This window comes from Prionailurus bengalensis, chromosome E4 (assembly GCF_016509475.1).
Source record: "Prionailurus bengalensis isolate Pbe53 chromosome E4, Fcat_Pben_1.1_paternal_pri, whole genome shotgun sequence".
Classification (NCBI taxonomy): domain Eukaryota; kingdom Metazoa; phylum Chordata; class Mammalia; order Carnivora; family Felidae; genus Prionailurus; species Prionailurus bengalensis.
The window spans coordinates 45,744,137-45,767,495 of record NC_057360.1 but is presented as its reverse complement, the minus strand read 5'-3'; positions in this window follow the sequence as shown (position 1 = coordinate 45,767,495).

The following is a 23,359-nucleotide window of genomic DNA, read 5'->3' as shown; positions in this document are numbered from 1 at the left end:
GTCCATCTTTTCCTCTAGATTGTGCATTCCTGGATTAAAAGTCTGTAGAATCATAAGTCATACCTGTTATTTTCCATGTCCAGTGTTTTTTTTAATGTATAAAAGAAATATTCACAAAATTTAAGAATGTACCCTGAAAATTTTGTTAATAGTTGGATATTTGTCCAAAGAGTCCTAGAAGGTGCTCCATGAAAGTGAATTTATAAGACTGTATGCAAAGGAGAAGCCATGCAATGCTCCAATACGCCACTAGAGCAAAATATAACAATCCAGAGAAATTTTGAAGATATTAAAATAAAAATGTTTTTTCAGTCAGAATATGAATATTTAAAGACAAATTAAATGTTGGGGCCGATTAAATATATTTCAGTTTTACTTTTGTTACTATTATAGATCAAAAAGCTATTTAGGAATATACATTTTAATTATTCATAATTCAGTTGGCCAGGGTTTGCTAAAGATCATTAAAATTGTATTATGCGTAACTCGGCTTGCTCATGAAATTACCATGTTTTGCATATTAGAATTAGTTTATTCAGACAATAATAATAAATTCTCTAATTTAATTTTTTTAATATTTGAAATTTTATAATAAAAGAAGCAAAATATGTGTGATGGCAAGTAATCTGAAATATGTTGGCTTCTATTTGATGAAATTGAAAATAGGTAATAGCAGTAACATCAATTATTACAATAAAACATTGTAAAACATTATGTGTCCTGAAACCAAAATTTTCCTCATAATTAAGCAAGCAGTCTCCTTTCCAAAAATTAGTTTAGGTTAACAAGTCTTTAAAAAGTCACATAAGTGTCAATATAATTTTCTCTATTTCTTTATGGAATTTATCTAATCAGTGCTACTTTATTAGCCTTCACTACTGCTTAATTTTGTTTTGTTATTTTTGTTATTTCATGTTTTATTAGTTTTTTTAATTTTTAATAATTCGTTTTCTTAGATATTTTTCTTCTATTTAATTCATTAATCTATTGTGTCTTAATTTATTCTATTACATTTTTCTTTGTAAGAGAGCTAGAATGTAAACAAATGGAAAAATGTATTTTTGTTCAAATTTCATAGAAACTTTCTTTGGGGGATCTACCCAACAACAGCAACTATGAAGTCAAGTCCTAATCTACAGTTTCTTTTGAGGTTCTTGTTTTTGTCTATAGTCTCAATATATTTCTGTATTGTGTCAGCAATTATGCTAAATTACTTAATTTATTTATTGGTTCTACTTCTTTTTTTCAGGAGTTCTTAAAATCTTCTACATATATATATATATGTATATATATATATATATATATATATATAATGTCATCTACAAACAGACATAATTCTATTTATTCCTGTCAAATACAAAACTAAATTGTGTTTCTATACACTAACAATGAACTATCTGAAAAGAAATGATAACAATTCAATTGACAACAGCAACAAAAAGCATAAAATACTTAAGAATAAACTTAACCAAGGTGGTGACAGTCTACAAATCAATGATAAAAGAAACTCAAAAAGACACAAATGGAAAGACTTTCCATGTTCATGAATCAGTAAACTTAATGTTGTTAAAATATCCATACTACTCAAAGCAATCTACAGATTTACAAATCTACCAAAATTCCAATGACAATTTTTATAAAAATGGAACAAACAGTACTAAAATTCATATGGTACCACAAACGACCTCAAATAGCTGAAAAACAAAACAAAACAAACAAAAAACTTATATGCAGAAATATGGCTATTGATGACATTAACCTAGATGATCTCTTGGACACAATTGTCATGTTTTGTCTAAGAACAGTGATGGTGGTGGTTGTGGGGAGGTATTCTTTTTTTATTAAAAAATTTTTTTTTCAACGTTTATTTATTTTTGGGACAGAGACAGAGCATGAACGGGGGAGGGGCAGAGAGGGAGACACAGAATCGGAAACAGGCTCCAGGCTCTGAGCCATCAGCCCAGAGCCCGACGCGGGGCTCGAACTCCCGGACCGCGAGATCGTGACCTGGCTGAAGTCGGATGCCCAACCGACTGCGCCACCCAGGTGCCCCAATGTGGGGAGGTATTCTTGGGGAAGGCAAAGAGCGGGGTAGGGTCTCCTCTGTTGTATGTCTGATGATGTCCAGGCCAGAGTCATTAGTATTGAGTAGAGCATTGTGGGAATTTTCTGTCAGTCAGTCAGTTCAATATATATGTTTCCCTCTTAGTAATATATTTATATATGTATATATCTACATCTCTGTCTACATTTCCACTATATATTCTGGTTATATAAATACATTAGTGAGTTTCTTTAAAAGTGATAGATAAGTACATATACGTTCCATATACATATACAATATACATACAAGAAAAATAATATTATACATATTTGCTACAATGGTTATATAAGTCAATAATAAAGCTTATTAATATAATTACCATTATTGTTTTACCAATATTGAACTATATTTATATAGTTTGTCTAGGTATAGTGCTTTAAATTTCTTTGGGGTTCAAGACTAATGTGTCTTATTGTTGGCATGGAGGCTTTGCTCAATTTGATTAGAGAAAAATGTATTTCACATATTTACACATCCACTTTTCAAAATACAAACACAACAATTCCAAATCCCCTTTAAAAAAAACATTTTATCTAAACTAATTTTATTAAAAAATACTCTTCTTTATCAATAGCAATAAAACTTAATCTCCAAGGTATATTATGTGGGCTAACATACAAACATAAATAAACATGTCATCTCTTAGCTTATCATTTTCCATAGCCAATGTGTAAACTTTGTAATTAATTATATTTGTTCCTCCAATTATCCAAATATCCTAAGATGATATTTTTTTAAATCTATTTTCAGATATATTTGTTATTCAAAATTGTTTTAGACACCTTCCTACTTTCTTATACTTTTAGCTACAGGCAAAATTTCATCTTGTTAAAGATGATACTTGTGTTTCTTATTTGGGGCTGCTATAACAATTCAGTCTCAAAGTATCGCCCTAAATATTCTAAGTAGCTTATATTACATACCTTTCTATTTACTGATGTAAATAAAAATGAGAAACAATGTAATATGTTAGTCCTCAACTTTGTGAGTATTTTTGTGACATTCAAATATTGTGTGTATATGTGTGTATACGTAGGTGTGTGTGCATGTGCATGTTACTATGTAGGCCAAGTTGGGAGAGACTGAAGTCAACTATTTCTTTTTTGATTGAAAAAGTAACCATATAACTATTACCAGATATGAAAATTGATATTCATGTATAATAGCTGAAAGCCAGTCAAAATACTAGAAACAGAAGTATTTATGCAAGAGAGAGTAATATTTTTCAGTGAATAACTATGTATCAGATGCCACTTAAGCCAATAAATTATTAGGAGCTTATGAGAGATAATTCAAATGTCTGAACACATTTTGAGCTTCAGTTATTGTTAACAAAATTTGGTGTACACCTCAAATGAATAAGCTCTGGCTTATCTGAAGTATTCTTTCTACACTCTTCGTAAAGATGTAGATTGCTGAGTCCAAATTTCATTATGGTGATTAGCACTGATTGCACAAATATTTAAAATGAATCAAAGTAGATTTGTTTCTGTTTTACCACAAATATTGACATCATCAAATTTCATTTTATAATTCACATATATGTTTCATTAAATATGGAAAATGAAAAACTGTTAGAAATTTTTATTCAAACTCTGCCATTATTGGTATTGACTATATGTGATTCTGATTGATTTTGAAGGGTGATAATATATTTCAAAGGCTCATTTTAGATCAGCAGTGTTCAAAGTGATATTAAAAAATCATTTAATTTTCATGTTATACCTTTGGTTAAAACCATTTTTATCTCCTTTGGTGTAGTAAATGATCCTATTCCATTATGCATCATTTTACCATTCAAGCAGCTGTGCCATAATTAGCACTTATATTTACATTTACATTAGAGTTTTTGAGTTATACTTAAGCTAACTAAACTTTAGAGCTCAAACTATTAATAAGTAGAATAAATAATATATTCACCAGTAATCATGTGTTTTTAATTTTATAGGGATTAGCTGAAGACACACGTTGATGCAGCCAAGTCTACACATCATTAAGAATATATGCAAGAGTTGACATTCAGTCAAGGGGATAAGTATCTTTTTAAAAATCACATGACCAAAACCAGTATCTGACACTAAATTCTTGAGATAAAACTGAGAACCAATTCCTTTGTAGAAATGAGATAGCCAGCTTCATAATACGTATTTTGATTCAAATGGCCACTCAGTGTTCTTCTGTTTAATATCTACCTGCCTCTCCAATTCCATACAGACACATCACTCTCAAGCAATCTCTTGCCATAACATTGTTAAAACTTTTTGGCACAGCAAATCAAAAGACAATATATTCTCCTTTAAGTTCTGCATAAATTCACTGTGATTATAAACACAAACCTATGTTGCTAATGTTGTCATTCATATCCATTTTTCTTGAAATAGAACATGTCCATACAAATTAGAATATATTCCATATAATTCCAAGGATACTTTATATTTTGTTTATCCTACCGATCTTGGCTAAGTAATAATTTGTTCATGTTTTAAAATGCTTATATATTATACATTTATTGGTTTTCAGATATTATCATCAATGTTATTTTATTCAATTATTAACATACTTGAATATGTTGGAACATAAACCGGCTTATAAATTTTAGGGAAGTAGACATTCAGGAGTACATAATGATGAGGGGCTTATAGACAAGTAAATGGAATTTTTTTTGTAATAACTCATTGTAAATAATAAGGTAGAGGATGTACATAGGAAGCTAAAGTTATGAGAGTAAAAGTATATAATCTAGACTTGACTGACAGAAAAATATTCCAGAGAAGATAGTTCATATAATGACTCTTGAATGTTCTTTGGAAGTTACTCATGCTGATGTGTTTTTTTTTTAATTTTTTAACGTTTATTTTTATCTGAGAGAGACAGAGAGACAGAGAGACAGAGAGCATGAGTGGGGGAGGGGCAGAAAGAGAGGGAGATACAGAATCTGAAGCAGGCTTCAGGCTCTAAGCTGTCAACATGGAGCCCTACGCGGAGCTCAAACCCACGAACTGGGTGATTATGATCCCAGCCAATGTCCCACACTTAACCAACTGAGCCACCCAGGCACCCCTCATGCAGATGTTTTTAAGAAAGAACATAACCAGTAGAAGGAAAAGCTACATGATCAGACATGAAGGTATCACATAGAATATGGTTCTATATTCAAATATTTTAATATGAATGAAAGGTAGAAAGATGTGGAAGAGAGGCTAAATATAAGCCTTGAAAGATTTCCAAGAGTCAAATTATGAATGGCCATAAATGACAAAATAAAAGTTTGGATTCATTCCAGGGTTAATAAAAATTATAGGGGCACCTGGATGATTCAGTGGTTTGAGCATCAGACTCTTGATTTCAGTCAGGACATGATCCCAGAGTCATCGTGCTCTCTCTCTCACTAAAATAATAAAGAAACAAAAAAATCAATAAACAAAAATAAATAAATAAATAAACTATAGAAAGATAATAGTGGTATCATATAAGGATGAATTAATAGAAGTAGTGGAAATGTAAAATCAATATTAAATATAATTTAATTTATTATTAAGAAAATGTGACAAACTACAAATCTGAAGCATGTCATTGGAAGCAGGAGAGCTGAGAGATAAGAATAACTTAAACATGGAGCATATTTGGGAAACAACAAAGATGAGTTTTTTTTTTTTTAATTTGTGAATTTTAAGATGCTTATGGAAAAGCAAAGTAAATATATTGCATAGGCACTTAAATAGTGTAAATGGTTCATAGTCATTGTCATCATTCAACTTCCATAACACTGAACTCTCCTATTCTCTCCTCTCTGTGGCAGGGGAGAGATAAGGGGAGATTTTTGCTTCTGTGGTTCTGGATAAAGCTTAGAATGTTTCAATGAGCTACATACACAAAATTATAAAGGCGGTTGGAGGCATGTGTATGCATGAAATTTAGCAGAAGTGGTTTGCCACTGTGTGGTCACTAGTCTTGGGCAGATGTGATGTTACTAGTGTTTTTCAGCATTTTACTGGCCTCTGGTTTCTGCTTCCTATTGGCCAGCACAGTGATACTTTTGATGAGATGGTAGGTATTATATCTTGAGACTCTATGCAAGATATAAGAATTACTATTTCAAATATGTAGAAGTTTAGAGCAAAAGACAAATACAAACTGCCACGAGGTTTTATAGTAACATAGGAGCTGTGAATATAAGCCTAGCCATATGCAACTAGTCAACACAAAAGGAAAGATAAAATGAACAAAGACACAGTACCCCGGTGCTGATTCAGGCTCTAATCCAAAATCTTGGAAATGTAAGAAAGACTATTGGTCATTTTCACTGGTTTCTCCATGGAATTGCAAAATCTCATTCACTATTAGGTCTTTATACAAAGTATTCCAATTCCTGGAAGCACAGCTTCCAGAGAATTCAAACCCAAGCCAAATCCTAGTCCTTGAAATTAGGCTTTATAATGAATGACGTGGGTATGAATTCTGGTAAAATCCTTATTAACTGTGTGACTTTGAGAAAGTTGCATAACATTTGACCCAGAGTTTTGCCATTAATCAAGTACACGTAATAGCACTTAACTCATAGGGATATAGAAATGCACTGTATTTTACATAAAAGTTACTTTAAAAATGTTAATCTCTATCTTCTTTCTGGCTCTATACTGGTGTTTTATCTGCATCCAGTCTGGGCTGAGTAATTAACATGGAACCTGACTGGATGGGTGCACTTAGGCTGTTAAACATTATGTTCATTTCAGTCCTTTATCTAACAACTCCATATTGCTCTACTATTGAGAAAAACTCAACCAGGAGTAGTTATTACTATTCCTTTTTGTACAAAGATGATATCCTCTATGCACCTGAAAAACAGTTTGTTTCTGGCACATTGAAAATGAAACACCTGCTTACAAAACGCATATGGGAAGTCTGCAGCGGCTCGTGTATTGGCAGCACATTCTGCCTGGCAGTTTCTTTAGGTGTAATGAATTGGGAAAATGTGTCTTTTACAGAAACTAAATGACTTTGCATAGCACAAGTAGGTAGAAAAAATATGAGGAAACTGATAATTTTAGCACCTGTGTTTGTTTAATTCTAGCCAAAGCAGCAACCTGATATGTGTTTGTGAGGAAAAGTAGAAACATTGCTTGCGAGAAAATAAATGGCAATCTGTTTGATTCCAAATTCCAAAAAAAAAAAAAAAATGTGCAGCGAGGTTTGGAAAAATAAAAATATCTCTCAAGGGCACCAAATGAATCCCAGACATGTCCCTCTTTTAAACATTGTCTTGCTGAAGATGTTTTAGACAATTCCTCAAACTCCCAACAGATGCGATTGTAGTCTGTGGTGCCTAATGAAACACTTTGGCATTTATGTGTCAAGGTTTAAAACTGTGAATCTATACAAAAAAGAATGTGGCAGAGAAAGATATTTAATTTCTTTAATGTATTCAAGAGTAGATAATATTACGCTACTCTTCTTAAAAATTCTTATTAAAGATTCACAGAGATTTGTGGTACTTCCTACACAAAGTGTCTGCTTTAGAATCAGACATACCTGGCTGAGCTGCTAATGAGGTGTTTACAATCTGACAAGTTAGTTACCTTTTCCAAGCCTCAATTCTTTCATTTCTTTTTAACTGCTTTTTTTGAGTTATAATTGATATACAAAGAACTGCACATATTCAATGTGTACAATTTGATGAGTTTTGAAATAGTCAAATCTCTTCATTCTTTTTAGACAGCTATTCTCACTTCATAATTGTGTGGTGGGTGTGTTGTGGGTGAAGATAGAGAAAAAATGTTTTAATATAAAAAAGTGCATGTGTAAGATACCTAATAAGTGGATGCAATTTTTAATCCATTAGAAAAATCTGAAAGAGGGGCGCCTGGGTGGCACAGTCGGTTAAGCGTCCGACTTCAGCCAGGTCACGATCTCGCGGTCCGTGAGTTTGAGCCCCGCGTCAGGCTCTGGGCTGATGGCTCAGAGCCTGGAGCCTGTTTCCCATTCTGTGTCTCCCTCTCGCTCTGCCCCTCCCCCGTTCATGCTCTGTCTCTCTCTGTCCCAAAAATAAATAAACGTTGAAAAAAAAATTTAAAAAAAAAAAAAAAGAAAAAGAAAAATCTGAAAGATAAGCTTATATATTTAATTGGAAAAACCATGTCAGATATTTTGAATAATAAACATAATAACTGATTTTTTGGAAAACATTTCTTTTTACATTCAAATATTCTTCCTATTTATGGTTTTTTTTTTAATTTTTAGTGTTCATTTATTTTCAAGAGAGAGAGAGACACAGGCAGAGACAGAGCATGAGTGGGGGAGGAACAGAGAGAGAGGGAGACACAGATTCCAAGGCAGGCTCCAGGCTCTGAGCTGTCAGCGCAGAGCCCAACATGACACTCGAACCCACGAACCATGAGATTATGATCTGTGCTGAAGTTCGGCACTTAACTGACTGAGCCCCCCAGGCGCCTCACTATTTATGTTTTAATCAACCAACAAAATAACCTATAACCTGCAAGCTGGTTTGAGGGGTATAAAATTGCATCATTTATGTTTTTATCTCTCAAGGATGGTATATTCTTGTTGAAAAGACAAAACTTGGACTCATTAAAGAATGAAACAGCAAGACAATATGACAAAGTTATGGGCTGTTTGAGATAGGAAGCGCAGGTAATGTGAGCCAGAGACTAGTAAAATTCAATGTAGTCCAAGTCCCTACGGAGGGCTGCTTTCAGTCAAAATTAAAATATTTGTAGTTTATCAATATATTCTATTGCCTCTGTTCTTGCTATTTCTTATAAAAATACATCTATTTTAAATACAGATTTTTAGACTACAACATGTAGGTGGCTGAACTTGGAGTCATTGTATGTGACTACTGATGAGACAACTGTCAATTAAATATGGTAGTCTTATTAGGAAAGGGGCAATTTTGACAATGTGTGTGTAACCAGAGACATGTTACGGACCCCAGTGGTTGACATGACTTAAGAAAAAAGTGGTGACGTATCAGCATGAATAACTTCTGTAGCATCCTATTTCTCAGTGGGGGTCACTATTTGCAGTTTGGATTAAGTAGTTGTTGACTGTGAAGCTGGGTGCCTGCATTGTAGGTCTTTAGCCTCCCTGGTTCACACTCACTGAATGCCAACAATGCACTCCACCATTGTCACAATCCAATCCACCCAAGAGGGCTCCAAATACCTGCATATGATTCAGTGATAAATGAATGATGTATGAGAAATCTGTCCAAATACATTTTGAGGACAACCTTGAATACATACACATGCACACATATGATATACACACACAAATCTTGCTGCTTTTATATGAAATTTAATCCATCATCTATGACCACATTTCCCCCTCCATAACACCCAAACATTGAAATAATATCTTCCAAACAAATAGAAAAGATTCAGTTGAAACACTTAACCTAAAATATTATTCTCTCTTGTCAGCCTTACTTATTACTTGAGGCCAATATAGTTTTAACCTCTGTGTTTAATACAGAAAACTCTATTTACAAGACATCAGTCACATAGTGTCTTCTATTTAATTTTCATATTTTTTTTTCTGTATCACTCATGGTGGTGTGTTTACTCATATGGTTTTAATTTTATTATTTGAAATCATCATTAGGGAAGTTTTGGCTTTGTATTTTTGGTGTTTTTTGTTTTGTTTTGTCTCTGAGAGCCCTATGTGTCCTAGAGTATGGAAACGTAACTGCATAGAAGTTTCAAATATGCATCTGGTAAATTTTGAGGTATTTTACCAGGAAAGGGTGGCTATTCATGTTAAACCTTATACTGAGTAACTTTAAGAAGCAAGGGGTGGCGCGCCTGGGTGGCTCAGTCGGTTGGGCGTCCGACTTTGGCTCAGATCATGATCTCGCAGGCCGTGAGTTCGAGCCCTGCATCGGGCTCTGGGCTGACAGCTCAGAGCCTGGAGCCTGTTTCGGATTCTGTGTCTCCCTCTCTCTCTGACCCTCCCCTGCTCATGCTCTGTCTCTCTCTGTCTCAAAAATAAATAAATGTTAAAAAAAAAAAAAGAAGCAAGGGGTAACAATTCAGACCTTACATCTCAGGATTTAGAATCTCCAGAAGATGATCAGTTTCTTTACTTCCTCAGAAATCTCTCTTATGAATCTGTCTTTATACAAGGACATTCATTCCAGCTCGGTATTACATTGGAAAAGAGAAACAGTTTCCTGGGTTTACCTAAGAGATAAAAGCCTATACGCAGTTTCAATGACACATATCTATGTCTGATGCCACATTGATTACTAAACATTCAGTTCCCACTTAATTCTTAATTTTTAGTTCACAAAAACCTAAAATTTTTATGTTTTGATCATCTTAAATACATGTGTCTTGGTATGATAGAAAAGAGCTCTAAATTTTTAGGGGAGTATAATCACTAGCAAATGTTTTAATATGTGTTAGTTTTTAATTTTTTTTAATTAATGTTTTTATTTATTTTTGAAGGAGTGAGAGAGACAGAGCATGAGCGGGGGAGGAACAGAGAGAGAGGGAGACAGAATTCAAAGCAGGCTCCAGGCTCTAAGCTGTCAGCACAGAGACTGATGCAGGGCTCGAACCCACAAACTGTGACATCATGACCTGAGCCGAAGTCAGAAGCTTAACCGACTGAGCCACTCAGGCACCCCATAATATGTATTAGTTTTTTACCTCATTCCTATGGTTATCCTTCTTGGAGAAATTTGCTCTCTAGCTTTAGCTATACTATATATATATATATATAACATAGTTATATATATGTAACTATGTTATATATATGTAACTATATATATAACATAGTTATATATATGTAACTATATATATAACTATATATAGTATATATATATACTATATATATAACTATATATATATATAACTATATATATAACATAGTTATATATATGTAACTATATATATAACATAGTTATATATATATATAACTATGTTATATATATATATATATATATATATATATATAACATAGTAAAGTAATATAGAAGACTCCTGATTCCAGATAGAATGCATATAAATGTTAAAGACCTTCATTCCCATGGCAAAGAAAAAAAAAGGGGGGAGTGGGATAATGTAAACTAAGCTCATATTTTTTATGTTCCTATTACCTGTGACCTGAATTTCAAAGCCTCATAGGCAAGTAGAGAGCCATGTCAGCTTCTACTCCAAGGACAAATTGTCTGGAGATGGACAGGAAGAAGAGAAGTTCTACTATAAAGCCTTTGTCAGAGAAGTTAAAAGCAGCTGAATCTCTAATGACAGGCTGGAGGTACGGACTGGAATCTGAAAGAGTTCAATGTTCAAAAATAAATCAATATGCTTGATAATCAATCTCTCCCACCACCACACACACCCAAGAAAAAATGCTTAGAAGACAGTTGTGGGGGGAGGATCTAGAAAAGATTGAGAATTTGGAAAAGTCTTAATGTGGGCTATGGGTTCTGGACTCAGCTTAATAGAAAGATGACCCAAAACTATTAAAAATAGGGGTCTAAACCTCCTCACTTCAAAAACTGACAAATTAAAAGAAATTAAGTCCTCACTGGTGGTTTTCTTGGAAGTTAGGGGTTAAAGTCACCATAGATTAACTCATTTTAATTATAACTGTGGCATAGCCCCAGATTTCCCTCCATTTCAGGTGGCTTCAGAATAATCAATCAATACCTCAACCTAGCTGCCAAAGAGGGTGCACTTGGCACCCTCTGTAACAAACAAGAATATAACAACTATACTTTTGGTTTCCACTGCACCTTTAAACACATATGAAAAATATGAATAATTTGCTATATGCAAAAGAAAGGAAAATGTGACACATCATACAGAAAATGCCATCAAGAGAAGCCAATAGTTAGATGGCCAAGATATTGGAATTACCAAGTGAGAACTGTAAAATGGACATTTAACATGTGAAATAATTTACTCTAGAAGATAGACATAAAGTATAAGAGAATGGAAATTTTCAGAAGAAAAATGTACCCTCTAAAAAAGAAACAAATAGGAATTTTACTACTTAAAAATAAAATACTTGAAATAAAAATTTCACTGTAATGAACTTAGAAACCTATTCGAAATCATAAAAATAAGGAATAGAAAACTTGAATAAAGGTCAACACAAATGATCTAATATACAGCACAGAAAGAAAACATTTCATACAGCAGATCATCAGTCACGTGCAAGGCACAATAAAGTGGTCTAACATAAATGAGGCCCAGGACAAATGGAGAGAGGGAAATGAAGAAGAAAAAAATATTTGAAGATAAAATAGATGACACCTGTCCAATTTAGATTAACGACAGAAATTCACATCTCTAAGAAGTTCAGGTTTGAACAAAACAACAACAAAACCCAGAATAACTACTAAGAAAAGTCTATGAACATAATAGTCAAACTTCAGAAAAACTGTAAAGAGGAACTTTTAAAAAACTAGGGGAATAAAAAAAACACTTTACATTCAAAGGAATGGTAATTAAAACAATGAAGACAAAAGAAAAATTTTTAAATATATATTTATATGTACATTTACATATATACATTGATATGTAAAATGATGAAAGAAAAAAGTAAGCTCTAAACTTAGAATTCTATAGCCAGTAAAACAAATAAGCAAACAAATAAATAAAAATAAAGCTTCAAAATGAAGGCAAAATTAAGAGGGAATTTATTTCATAAGACTCACCCCTCCCCCCCACACACAAAATACACTAAAAACTTGCAAAGAAATTATTGAGAATAGAGAAAAATTACAGCAGATGGAACTTTGATACAATGTAAAGAATAAAGAACACTGGCTATCCTATGTATGTCAGTAAATATAATTTACTTAATTTAAAAAATTAAGTGAATTTTGTGAAAAAAATAAAAAGAATGTGGACTAAAGTGTAAAGAATTAGAATTATATTATTTAAAATTTTTAATATATCAGCATTTGTGGGCTGAATCTAAAGCAGTACTTAGAAATGAGCAAATTCACGTGTATTTTTAGAACAGACTATAATTAATTTTAACGGCAAATTTTCACCCCATGAAGGAAGGGATTAATGAAATAAAAACAGAAGTAGAGGGAATATAAATAATTAAAAATTGAAATAAAGAAATATCAGGAAGGCAAAAAATTGTTCTTTGAAATGATAAATATAATTGATAAATTTTAGCAAATAATTAAACAAAAGATAGAAAATACAAAATTTACCAATATCGGGAATGACAGAGGAAGCATCAGGAGGAAGCTGGTTGTAATATTAACATAATAAGGAGATCTAATGGAACTTTATGTCGATTAATTCACTAAACTTAGAAGAAATAGATTAATTTAAGATCACTACTTTTAAAACCTGGCAAGAAAAATTACAAAATGTTTGTGATCTTGTATGTGTTAAATAAATTATCAATCAAAAATATTTTCACAGATAAAACCTGACATCTAGATTATTTCAGTTATGAAATCTACAAAACATGAAAAAAATACTAATAATCCTACAGAAATTCTCTTAGAATTTTTAAGAGGAGGGTGCATGTACAGAGAAAACAAACAATGGTACATTTCCTTCACATTCATTGAAGGTGCCAATATGGTAAGAGATTTTCCTTAGTGCTAATGTGAAAGATATCATTCAATGATAGCACTAGGTAAAATTCCACCAAGTCAAGGGACACCTGGGTGACTCAGTCTGTTAAGTGACTGACTTGGGCTCAGGTCATGATCTCATGGTTTGTGTGTTTGAGCCCTGCATCATTGGTCTCTGCACTGACAGTGAAAAGCCCACCGATGATTCAGTTAACTAACAGTTGGTCAGTTGGAGTGATCATTTGACGTATGGTTTTGGGTCTGTGTTACATTTTTTTTTTCCAAGTAACATGAGGGAAATATAATGTTTAAACCACAAATTTTAGTGTGGTTATAATGCTTTCAAATAAAGGGGAAATGATACTCAGATGGTTTTAGGGAGTGATATGATAACTACTATTCACCGATGATGTTCCTTTTGGGGGCACTTATGGGAATGATATCCAGACTGTGGAATATGCTAAATAGAGCTTCAAGGAATTACCATAACTTTTGGTGAATACTGTGTATTTAAATTTACCAATGTGAAAATTGCTACATCACATATGTAATGTTATGATGAGAAGAATTGTTAGCCAAATGTGGATGATAGAAGAAGTAATTTTCCAGTAGATTGTTTGCAAATAGAATTTAGTACAGGAGAATGATGAAGGATTTGTGAATGGATAAGAGAAAGAAGCCTCATACCTGAAAGAAAATTATATGCATTAACAATGATGAAGGAAGGTTTATGCCATTTCTCAGGGAATGGAATTGGGAAATCTAATCACTGTGAAATTTCATCTCCTTAAAGGTCATTGGCCAGGTGTATTAGAAGTTTATGCGAGAAAGATACGTTTATGGTGACAGTGTGGCCTTTCATTATTGTTCTTGAAGTACCCAGGTACTACATATAAAAAGTAATGACTTCCCTAATGGTTCAAATTGTCAGGAGAATAACATACAGACTCACCATGTCAATCACAATTGGGAAGAAAATGGGTAGAACTACATAACATTATTTGAAAGCCTGTGTTAGTAAGAACTTGTACTATGTGAGAAATAATGTTATGGTTATCTTCAAATATCAGGTCGAATCTGGAGGTTTTGTATTTGTTTGGGGGTTTTTGTTTAGTTTTTTTTTTGAGGGGGAAGGGATTCTTTTTTGGTTTTGTTTTTGTTTTTAAATGGCTTCCAGGGGCGCCTGGGTGGCGCAGTCGGTTAAGCGTCCGACTTCAGCTCAGGTCACGATTTCGCGGTCCGTGAGTTCGAGCCCTGCGTCGGGCTCTGGGCTGATGGCTCAGAGCCTGGAGCCTGCTTCCGATTCTGTGTCTCCCTCTCTCTCTGCCCCTCCCCCGTTCATGCTCTGTCTCTCTCTCTCTCAAAAATAAATAAATGTTAAAAAAAAAATTTAAAAAAAATTTTTAAATGGCTTCCAGTAATCACCCCAGGTATTGGAATTATGTGTACATATGATAAGTACATGAAAAAGAAATGTATAATATAATTTTAATTTATGCATGGTATGTCAAATATTATGTTAAAGTCTCTATTTTACTCTATTAACTTTAGTAGTCAATAAAAGTCAACTTCTTGTCCCAATCAGAATGAGAAAATATTTTGGGATTTATTTGAGGCCCTTGATTAAACCATTGATGTTGTACATATCAGTATGGATGGGTCAGAAGAATGCTTTAGAAAAATCACACATGTTTCCATGCACATATGCAAATAATGTGTCCAAATAATCCTTGATGACAGAGAAAGTGAACAATCAAGTTGTAAAAAAAAAATCAAAAGACCTATGAAAGGTTATAGCCATGACTAAACTGCTTTATAACAAGAATACTTCGGGGCGCCTGGGTGGCGCAGTCGGTTAAGCGTCCGACTTCAGCCAGGTCACGATCTCACGGTCTGTGAGTTTGAGCCCCGCGTCGGGCTCTGGGCTGATGGCTCGGAGCCTGGAGCCTGCTTCCGATTCTGTGTCTCCCTCTCTCTCTGCCCCTCCCCCGTTCATGCTCTCTCTCTCTCTCTGTCCCAAAAATAAATAAAAAGTTGAAAAAAAAAAAAAAGAATACTTCTCATTTTCCATTAGGTGGTTCAAATTCTATTGGTCATCAGAATGTTTAGAGACTCGTTTGTATAAGACCTTGCAGGAAATATTTTCAGAAAACTGTTTTAAAGACAAATTATGAGATGATACATAGAAAAGTTTGCCAAGCAGTTAATGACCAAGATCTGTGGGTGGGTTGAGAAGGAAAGCTAACAGTTGGGCTGTGATTTATTGCCTCCTACTTTGGGAGTGCAGAGGCAATAATTGAACTAGAGCAGACCTCTTAGTTACTAAGTTAATGGCATTCACAAATGGAAATGTGTATGCTGAGAGTTCTTGCATTTTGGCAAGAAATGGTTTGTCTATCCGGCTTTCTTATGGTAAATAAGCCCAGAATTTAAGGATTGATAGAACTTGGCCAGCTGGAAAGGAAAGTTAGTCAAGCAGATGGAGTAAGAATACTAAAAGTCACCCCAACTAACAGTAATTTTGTGGACACATGCTTAAGTGCTCATGTTGTCATCATCCCAATGTGGGAGACAGGAACACTTAGAAACTGCTTCTGATGGGTTTTGGCCTCTCCAGAAAGAAGGTGGTATTTCTATATTGTTTGAAATTTTTGAATAGTTCCTAAAGTTTGGCGTTACAGATGATTTATGATTTATGTGACAATTCAATCATTTTATAGTAATGCAGCAATGTTGGTTTAATGTTCAAAAAACCCAATGTGAATTAACACATTAATAAAATAATGAAGAAGAAATATGCAATCATCTCAGTAGCTGAGAGAGAAACTGACAAAATTCAACACATCTTCATGATAGAAATATGTATATCAGAAATATTGAAATAGAAAGGGACTTTTTCAATTCAATGAATATATTTTAAAAATCTATAAATAACACTTAGTGGTTAAATAAGGTATATTTTCCCTTAAGATCAGGGGATCTTATTAAACAAAGTCTTTAGGATTATAAAATATTGACTCAGACAGGAATAAAGTATTTATGATGTATACACCTGACACACTGCTTGTATCTAGATTACATAAAGTAAGCCACACAATTAAAAAAAAGATATTAATACGATTGCAAAAACAGAATGGTTTAAGATTTTTAATTCACAAAAATGGTATACAAATGGCTAAAAAGAACATGGAAACACCACTAGACCATTAGCTCCCAGAAAGATGCAACTGAAAGCAGTAATGATATATCACATACAAACTACGAGAGTTTGAAATCTTCAAACTCTCACACTAATATTTGTGAGGCTATGAGACCACTATTGACTGGCACGTTTTATAAAACTCTTTGAAGAAATATCTAATATATTTGTTTAACCTAAACATACACTAAACCTATGTATGACCAAATTATTTCAATTCTATGCGTTCAGCAAAAATAAATGAAAACAAATGTCCACTAAAAAGAAATAAACACACAAGAGCACAAAAATATATTCACAAGAAAGTTTTTAGCAGCCTTATTTATAATATATACAACCTGAAAATGCTCCAGATACCCAATTAACAGTCTGCTGGATAAACAAAATGTTCATAACAGATACTTTATTCTGCTACTACTCCTATTACTATTCTTCTTATTATTGTATTGGGCAGTCAAGGGGCAATATTTCTTTATTTTCAATGTTCAATTCTTTCACAAAGTTAATATATTATTATATGTGTAATTTATAAACAAAATACAAAAAATTTAAAAGACATGTACAGTGATTTATTTCAAATGTTTACAAAAGTTTAAAAGAAGTTGTGTTCCACTATAATTTAGGAATCAATCTAGTTGCAAAATCAATTGATTTATGAATACTAAAATATTCTGGCTTATCTGGAGACTAATGAAAAGATGCAAGGTTAAAAATGCTGTATTTCACTCAGATGTGGAATTTAAGAAACAAAACAAATAGACGTAAGGGGAGAAAAGAGGAGAGGCTAGCCATAAAGCAGACTCTTAAGGATAGAGAACAAAGGGAGGGTTGCTGGAGGGGAGGTAGGTGGGGGATGGGTTAAATAGGTGATGGGCATTAAGGAGAGTATTTGTGGTGATGAGCACTGGGTATTACACGTAAGTGATGAATCACTACGTTGCACACCTGAAACTATTATTACCTCTATATTAACTAACTGGAATTTAAATAAAAACTTGAAAGTTAAATAAATAAATAAATAAATAAATACGTTTTCTATTGATGTTAATCTTATATTCACTTAAATGATATTTATTTAGATTTATTTAGAAGTAAAAATCAAAATATAAATAATATATTAATGAATAAGATTTAATCTTAAACCTTGTAGCAGAACAGAAAATGTAGAAATATTAAGTCATTCTGCAATGATTCTGCTGTAGCTTACTTACTCTGGCAAGCTGAATTCATGATGTTAAAGACATTTGTTTCATGAAATTCTCCAAGGCTCATATTTACTCTATTAGAAAAACTTTGAAACCCAATGCACATTTCACTGCCCTAAGTAAATTTCATTGTATCTGATATTAAAAATATATTCCAAAAGACACCAATACCAACAACAAAGTCAAAAGAAGCTGATACAAAATATTCAGTGTGCATTTTAGATATCTTTTCCAAAAGTTTCTATTTTATATTCAATTTCATGGAGGATGGTTTCCTTAGCAACTAACACTTTTGCCACGTATTTCTTTAATAGAGCATTACTTAAAAAATAATGGCTAAGTTTTTTACGTGGATGAAAATGTGAGATTTTTTTGCCACTCATTAACGTTATTATCCATTATTTTTAAATATCACTGAAGTAATTATAATTTAACACCTGTGGGTTCTTAAACCTGGTGTGGTGTATGCTGAAGAAAGTTATCTCCTAAAATTGTCACCTTTAGGAAGAATGTAGAGAACTTGGTGAAATTATGAATGGAATTTTTCTTTATTGTCGGGATTCATAGCAAAATGTATTGTAAAGGAAATGAATCTGCTGCTACAGCAGGCTTGAGTTATGATGATAAATAAGACTTCTTATAAAAAATGAAAATTCTCATAAATACACCTTGACTGTGTCCTAAAATATGTATTATCCTGCAGCCTATTTGAATAGAACTGTAGACATAAATGTATAGATATGTGTTTATATATATGAATATATCCATATAATTACCATTTTATTTATTTTAGAAATTGTTTCATTTGTATAACATACTGCTTTTTGTTTTGTTACCTTAAATATATAAACATCTCCAGTGTAAAGTCTCTACATATTACATATATATATATATATATATATATATATATATGACAGGGGGAAAACAAATGTTATTTTGGACCACCAGAAAGTATTTTAGAATGAATCTACTTCATTCATTTTGAGTCTTTAACTTAAGGAAGAAAATATACCAATCATTTACTTGAATTAATTTAAAAAGTGTTTTCCTTTTTGTGTTCATATGAGTAAAGAAAGGATGGCATTTTCTTTCATCTATATACAAAGGTTCTTCCTTTTATTTTGGAACTCAAAATTACCATGATAGAGATCATTGATACTAGAAATGAGGTACTGATTCAATATTAGGTTTCTACTATTTTTGGCTACACAGTCACTAATTCTATAAATATTTTGTTTTATTTTTATTTAGCATTATTCTGTAAAGATTGGCACTACAATGATTATTATAAGTTTTGATTGATTACCTTAGTTAATAAAACATTAGATTTTTTTTTAAAAAAGAAGATAGAAAAAGAATGTAAAAATTCATAAGAATAGAGAAACAAAGATATACAGGTGTAGAAATGAAAAAATTTACTAAGAATCCCCAAGGAGTAGTAATCAGAAACTGATATGAGAATCCAGAGTACATAATTTGTGATAAAGTGATAAAAAGTGAAGTGAATGAAAAAAACAAATAATATGCACATTGTAAATTAAGAAAAATTTTCCCACAAACCAAAGAATCTGATTCCATACATTTTGTAAAATCTGTCAGATTCTGATATTAAAGAGACAACACAGATATAGTTAGGCTCAGGTTCATTAAAAATTATTTTTCATGTGAAAATTTTAATGGCATTTCAAACCACCAAAGGAAAGAATTAAATAAAAGTGACATGGAAATGTTATTTTTTACTACATATATAAAAATATATTCTATATTAAGAAAGTATTTACACCATGACCAAAATAAAAAATAAAACAAAAAGAAATTACTAAAAGTACAATGGGTAAAAAAAACCCCATATTTTGTTTAGACATTTTTCTAAATATACCATATAAATCATAAGCCTTAAGAACATGAATGATTTATTGAACAGATATAATTACAAAATTGTGTAATATAAGATATACCATGAGTAAAGTTGACAAAAAATGAATACTTGAAAATGAGTAGAAAAATAATGGCAAATGGCTTAGTTTTCCTTTTCATTAAAACAAAAAATAATATCATTGAGAATTGTACAAAAAAAGTATTAGGTGGAATTAAGTCAAGTAAAAAGAAGAAATGCAAATCATAACTATTAGAAAATATACCTATTTACATTACTAATTACTGCATAATACAAATGAGATCTATTCTCCCATAAGATAAACCAAAGTTTAAAATACTGAAAACCACCACTACTTTATGGGACTTATTAGAATATATATTCTTATGCATTCTTTGATGTGTAAATTTATCTTTTTTGAGCATCTCAGGATTCTCCTATACCATGGGAAAGTGAAGGTAATGGCAATAATATTAGTGACAAAAGTAATAAAAAAGATTCAAAATAAAAAAAAAAACCTTATCATTTATTGAAGGCTTATGCAGTACATTTTTACAAGTATTTTATCTTTATTAACTCAATACCCAGAAACACTTGATGAGGCAGGTGTTCTTATCATCTCCATTTCACAGACTAGGAATCTAAGACACAAAGTGTTTAAACATGTTTTTCTAAGGTCACACAACTAGTAAGTGACAGAAATGAGATTTTAATTGAGGCATTTGACTCCAAAGCAAGTTCTGCTAACCATTATATCACACGGAGGGAATGTAAAAATGAATTAAAAATGCACAACGGCCACAATATTTTGAAAGTAGAAATCAACCACAAGATAAAATCAGGAAAGTATACAAATATATGGAGGTTAAATAACATGCTATTAAACAATTAATGGGCCAACCAAGAAGTAAAAGATTAAATAATGAAATACATGGAGACAAACGAGAATGAAAACATAACATTTTAAAATCTTTTGGGTGCAGTGAAAGATGTTCTAAGAGGAAAGTTTATAGCAGTACAGGCCAACCCCGAGAAACAAGAAAAATCTCAAATAAATCTAACCTTATACCTAAAGAAGCTAGAAAAAGAAGAACAAACAAAACCAAAACCAGTTAAAGGAAGGAAATAAAGATAAGAGCAGAAGTAAACAGTGTACAAACTAAAAACACTAGAACAGATCAATAAAACCAGGAGCTGTTTCTTTGAAAAGATCAACAAAATTGATAAACCTTTAGCCATATTATCAAAAAAGACAGAAAGAAAGAAAGAAAGAAAGAAAGAAAGAAAGATTACTCAAATGCAATCAGAAATGAAAGAGGAGAAATAACAACCAATGACACAGAAATAAAAGAATTAAGAGAATATTATGAAAAAGTACATGCCAACAATTTGGACAACCTTGAAGAAAGGGATAAGTTCCAAGAAACACATAACATCCCAAATTGAGACAGGAAGAAATAGAAAATTTGAATGGACATTACCAGCAATGAAATTGAATCAGTAAACAAAAACTCCCAACAAACAAAAGTCTGGGACCAGATAGCATCATAGGTGAATTCTACCAAACATTTAAAGAACAGTTGATACTTATTCTTCTCTATTCCAAAAATTACCATAGGGAGAAAAGCTTCCAAATTCATTCTATGAGACCAGCATTATCCTAATACCAAAACCAGACAAAGACACTACAAAAAAGTAGAACTACTGGCTAGTATCTTTGATAAACGTACAAGCAAAAATCCTTAACAAAATATTGGCAAACTGAATGCAACAATACTAAAATAATTCCCCACGATCAAGTGAGTTTTATTCCTGGGATGTAAGGGTGGCTCAATGTTCACAAATAAATCAATGTGATACATAGAAAGATTTAAAAAAATTATTTCAATAGAATCAGAAAAAGCATTTAACAAAGTACAACATCCATTCATAACAAAAACCCTCAATAAAGTAGGGTTAGATGGAACATACCTCAACATAATAAAGACCATATACGAAACCCACAGCCAACATCATACTCAATGGTGAAAAACTGAGAGACCTCCCCTAAGATCAGGCATAAGACACGGATGTCCACTCTCACCACTTTTATTCAACATAGCACTGGAACTCTTAACCACAACAATCAGACAAGAAAAAGAAATAAAAGGCATCCAAATTGATACAGGAGAAAACTTTCACTATTTGGCAGATGACATGATACTAAATATAGAAAACCCTAAAGACTCCACCAAAAGACTACTAACACTGATAAAAGAATTGGTAAGGTTGCAGGATACAAAATTAATATACAGATATCCATTGCATTTCTATACACCAATAATGAAGTAGCAGAAAGACAAATTAAGTAAACAATCCCATTTACAACTGAACCAAAAATAATAAAACACTTCAGAATATATTTAACCAAAGAAGTGAAAGAGCCATACTCTGAAAACTATAAAACATTGACGAAATACACTGAAGACGACATAAACAAATGGAAAGATAGTCCATGCTCATGGATTGGGACACAAACATTGTTAAAATGTCCATAATGTCTTTTGAATTAGTATTTTTGTATTCTTTGGGTAAATATCTAGTGGTGCAATTGCTGGATTGTAGGGTACTTCTATTTTTAACTTTCTGAGGAACATCTGCACTGTTTTTGCAGAGTGACTGCACAAGCATAGGGGGAAAAAAAGGGAGAGAGAGGCAAACCAAGAAACAAACTCAACTATAGAGAACAAACTGATGGTTACCAGAGGGGAGGGTAGTGGGGGGATAGGTTAAATAGGTAATGAGGATTGAGTGCCCTTGTTGTGATGAGCACTGGGTGTTGTATGGAAGTGTTGATTTACTATAGTGTGTGCTTGAAATTAATATTATACCATATGTTAACCAACTGGAATTTAAGTAAAAATTTTTTAAAAAGTCCACTCTTGTTGGTTTACTATAATGTACACTTGAAATTAATATTATACCATAAGTTAACTAACTGGAATTTAAATAAAAAATTAAAAACTTGAAAAAAATGTCCAAAGAAATCTACAGATTTAATTCAATCCCCATCAAAATACCAAAAGCATTTTTCACAGAACTAGAACAAATAATCTTAAAATTCCTATGGAACCACAAAAGATACTGATTAGCCAAAGCAGTCTTGAAAAAAAGAACAAAACTGGAAATATCACAATCCCAGATATCAAGATATACTATGAAGTTGTAGTGAGTAAAACAGTAAGGTAGTGGCACAAAAATAGATACATAGATCCATGGAAAAGAATAGAGAGCCCCAAAATAAACCCATGATTGTTTGGTCAATTAATCTTTGACCAAAAAAGGCAAGGATATGCAATAGAAAAAATACAGTCTCTTCAACAAATGGTTTTGGGAAAACTGGACAGCAACATACAAAAGA